Below are 5015 nucleotides of genomic sequence, written 5' to 3'. Positions count from 1 at the left end.
CCCATGAGGAAGGGAGCTTCGAGGCGGCCTGCCACGGCTCATCGGCCGGGCAGGCTGAGCCAATGGCACGGGCCCTTGGGGCGCGAACGCCCTAATGTGGGTCGGGGCGAGCGGCGGGCACAGGCGCCGGTTGCTAGCTTGGATTCTGACTTAGAGGCGTTCAGTCATAATCCGACACACTGTAGCTTCGCGACACTGGCTTTTCAACCAAGCGCGATGACCAATTGTGTGAATCAACGGTTCCTCTCGTATTAGGTTGAATTACTATCGCGGCACGGTCATCAGTTGTCACACCCGATTTATAAGAACATAAATCGAGCAATCATATATGCGCCAGGATCAAGTCACGCATATATACAACAGATCATCAAGATATCACAACACGTGTCACGAATAATATTAATATAAATCGTAAATGAATCATAAATGAATTATTTTATTACAACCGAATCAAGAATCGGTTCAAGAGTTGCGGAAGCGTAAAAGAGATACATGAAGAGCTGGGCGCCACAGGGACGTCGACTGGGAGACAAACGCCTAGAAGTCGTCGAAGCCGCTGACGTAATCCTCCACGTTGCCGGGCACTGAGCAGCAGTCGAAGATATCCGAAAATAGAACAGAAGAGTAGAGAGGCAAGTGTGAGTACAAACTCGTACTCAACAAGTATAACACGAGCATGAGGCTCTAAGGTTAGCTGACTCAACTGCATTAGCTTTTAATCTTGGCAAATTTTATTAAAGCTAATTACTACAAGTGGATGAGTTACCATCTACTCTTCTGTTCTATTTTGGATATCTTCGACTGCTGCTCAGTGCCCGGCAACGTGGAGGACTACGTCAGCGGCTTCGACGACTTCTAGGCGTTTGTCTCCCAGTCGACGTCCCTGTGGCGCCCAGCTCTTCATGTATTCATTTTACGCTTCCGCATTCCTTGAACTGATTCTTGATTCAGTTGTAATAAAGACATTCATTTTATAATTTATACGCTTTTATTCGTGATATGCGTTGTGATATCTTGATAATCTGTTGTATATATGCGTAACTCGATCCTGGCGCATATATGATTGCTCGATTTATGTTCTTATAAATCGGGTGTGACATCAGGTGTTTTGCACATAAATCAAATTATGTAGTATTTGGTTATATGCCTGCTGAAGCAATATAGCACCTGTATTCCTGTATGTAATGATCATTCTGTATGTCTCTGACTACTTTAAACCTTGGACAACTCAGTACTGTGATTTAAGTACCAAGTTGTTACAGTCTGTAAGTACCAAAGTAGTCTCAAAACTCTTTGATGACAGGAGGGATTGAATCATACTATATTATTTCAGAACTATTATTTGTACTTAGCTTCCATCTTATAACCTTTGCGACCTAACTTTTCTGTTTAACCCTGAAATTGGTTTTGTGTTGCGACTGTAATGTGTTAATGGTCTCTTACTGGTGACTAACAGTTTTCTCCTTGCCTTGGTTCCTTGGCTAGGTGTGAACTTGAGAATGCAAGTTCAAGAAGATTTTGGCTTGATGCCGCGGAACGATGAGATGATTTAGTATTTGATTGGGTTTTCATCCTGTGTGTTTTCTTAATATCTATGTGCTGACTTGAAACAATGTTCACTCTGCCTATAAATTTGGCATATGCTTATTGTGTTAATCTTTTTGTGTACTAATATGGTTTGTGAGCCAAGAATCCAAGATCCAGAGTGCATGTCTTCCTAAGAATTGAATTGAACAAATCGGAAAAACACTGCAGTGGAATCATGTTTGTGTTGATAGGGTCTAGATTCTGGATCATAATTTTGGATCCTGCCTTAGATTTGGAATTGTGAGGTTAGGTCTGCTTATCAAAATTTCTGGAAGGTGGAGCGCATGTAACACCCTAAGGTAATTTCCTCAAATTTTTAATTAATTTAATTGGGCTTAAACAAATTTTCCAAGCTTTATTTTAATTTTCGTGGCATTTAAAGTAATTTATAACGCAAGAAAATAAAATTTATCATAGGATTAAAGTATTTGTGCATTCATGCCGCAGCATTGTTTTATTTGTGTTGGGTGTATAGGTTTGAATTCAAATCGCATTTGAATTCAATTAGAATTGTTTGAATTAATGAGCTAGAAAAACAAAAGAAGAAAAGGAGAAGGGATGAAAGAAGGCAGCCCAACCCAGCCCGGCCCATCTCTTCCCCCTCTCTCCTCTTTCCCCTCTCTCCCGCATGGGCCAGCACCCCCCCTCCTTTCTCTCTTCCCCCGCACGGGCCGTGCCACGGCCCAGCTCCCCCTCAGCCCGCGCCCTCCTTCCTCTTCCGCTGACTGCTTGGCCCCACCTGGCAGCCCCGTCTCCTCCCTCTCCTCTCCTTCTCCCCGGCGCAACCTCCCTCCCGAGATCTCCGGCGAGCTCCCCTGCTCCGGGCCCGCGCGCCAGGGTGCCGCAGCCGCCTTACAAAGCCGCCGCCTGCACCTAGGGTTCTCCCCTGTCGCCGCCACACCCCGCACGCCTAACCCTAGCCGCCAATCGCGCTCGCCGCCGCCGCGCGCCCCGGGCCGCCGCCGTCCCGCCTCTTCGTTGGTCGCCGCCGTCGTCCAAGCCTCGGGAACTCACCCCGGGGTGGTAAGGACACTCCCCCGCCCCTCCTTTCCCTCGATCTCGCCTCTCCGCGGCCGCACGCGCTCGCCGGCGTCCCCGAGCCGCGCGCCGCCGTCGCCCGGCCGCTACGGCCACCGCCTCCGCCCCCTTTTGCCCCAATTGAGTTCCCCGTGTCCGCCTCTCTCTCCCCGACCGGATCTCGTCGCGCATCGCCCGCGGAATTGCTCCGTAGCGTGTCCTCCGGCGAGCCTCCGCCGCCTCCGCCGCGCCTAGCGCCTCCCCACCGCCGGAGCCGGCCGGAGCCTCCCTCAGCCGTCCGATCCGAGCATACGGTCTGGATTAGATCCAGACCGGTACGCGATCCAGGCCGTTAGATTTCAAACCGACGGATCGGATTAGATCTCGGTCAGGTGTAGATCTCAGCCGCACGTTTTAAATCCTGTGGCCCGCGTGAGTGCAAGCCCTAGATCTCTCTTGAGCCGTCCGATTTTGATCCGAGCGTCCAGATCCGCAGATACCCTTTCGCGGGACGGATCTAATCTGAGCCGTCCGATCTTAATCCAGCGATCCAGAATAGAAGATAACGCTTCAGCCGCTTCTTTTGCTAAAGAACCCCCGGGTTTTCTAGGAATCAACCCGCCGTCCACCTGTGAGTCAAGAATAATTACGGATAGGTCCTGTTTTATGCGTTTAGGCCCCTGGCTTCTCTGGAAATCTAACCCGCCGTCCAGCCTGAGGTTTCTAACCAGCTAGCCCCTGAGTCTATGCTTTAATTACGTTTTAGTCCTCGGTTTTTGTCCAGAAACCCCTGGAAGTCCTGTTTTTCTTACAATTAGGTCCCTGGATCCTGTTTTAAGCGCAGTTTTCGCGTTTTAGCTCCGTTTTAGGTGTTCTTTATATGCACGCGATCGTTGTAACGCGTAGATTAGTTCTAGGCTAGTTTTGTACGCTGTGTTTATGTGATGTTGTACTGTTTTCTTATATTTTGCTATTGTTTGTGCATGTGTGTATGTGTGGACTATGCTTGATGATCGTGAGTAGACGCGGAGCCTTTGGACCAGTACCAGGAGCAGCCGTCTTCCGAGCAGTTCGAGCAGCAGCCGGGAGAGTACGAGGAAGGCAAGTATAACATGAACCTCCTATCACTTTTAAGTACAATTTCATACTGCATTTAATTCCGTATGCCTATAAGGATTTCCTAGCCACCTTTATATCCTTATATATATCCTATGGGTTGCATTTTTTAGTTAGTTGTGCTAGGTTGCTGCGCTATAACAAATCTTGGTCTTTTTTTTAATTAATTTGATTAATGGTCTTATGCAACTTAATTCTGGAGCCGACCCTCTGTGCTGTGTGCTTGAGTGGTTTGTGCATCCTTAAAAGATGTTTTGTTAGAAACATGGTTTAGGGGGCCAGCACGGTGCTTAGTGCTTGGTTGGCCACTCTCCATAAGGACCGGTTCATAGAGCGACAACCTGGGACAACCGCGCAACCACAAGACTGGAATAGGACGGTCTTGACTTACTAATTAGGTCGTGTTGGTTCGGGAGTAACTTACCTGCGTGGGCAAGAGGGGTGGTAAGCTTCAATGGTCCCTGCTCCTCCGGCTTGGTCTGTGCTGTGTGTCTTGTACCCCCGGAGGTGGGCCCCATCGTCGCTGATCCAGAATCCTTAGCGGTTACACCTTACCAACGTGATCCTTTGTAACGGTCTCGTAGTGTGCTTGCTAGCCATCTCACCTAAGGAAGTGTGATGAACAACTAGCGTAGCTCACGACTTGTGGGTAAAGTTGTGCAACCTCTCGAGAGTGTAAAACTGATATATCAGCTGTGCTCACAGTCATGAGCGGCCCAGATCCTCCGTCTGATTAGTGGGGTTATCAACCTTTGACGAGGGCGATTCCCCGGGTGGTTTTGGTTGGATGGTTCTCAGTAGTTTTTAATTAATATTGATTAATTTATTATGCAATTGGGTTTATGGTAATTCATCCACTTGTAGTAATTAGCTTAAATAAAACTTTGCCAAGACTAAAAGCTAATGCAGTTGAGTCAGCTAACCCTAGAGCCTCATGCTCGTGTTATACTTGTTGAGTACTAGTTCTGTACTCACACTTGTCTTTCTACTCTTCTGTTCTATTTCGGATATCTTCGACTGCTGCTCAGTGCCCGGCAACGTGGAGGACTACGTCAGCGGCTTCGACGACTTCTAGGCGTTTGTCTCCCAGTCGACGTCCCTGTGGCGCCCAGCTCTTCATGTATCTCTTTTACGCTTCCGCACTCTTGAACCGATTCTTGATTCGGTTGTAATAAACAATTCATTTATTGATTTATCTGCGATTTATATTCATGTTATTCGTGACATGTGTTGTGATATCTTGATAATCTGTTGTATATATGCGTGACTTGATCCTGGCGCATATATGACTGCTC

Source organism: Panicum hallii, chromosome 3 (assembly GCF_002211085.1).
Source record: "Panicum hallii strain FIL2 chromosome 3, PHallii_v3.1, whole genome shotgun sequence".
NCBI lineage: Eukaryota > Viridiplantae > Streptophyta > Magnoliopsida > Poales > Poaceae > Panicum > Panicum hallii.
The sequence above is the reverse complement of the archived record's forward strand: the minus strand, read 5'-3'. Positions refer to the sequence as shown.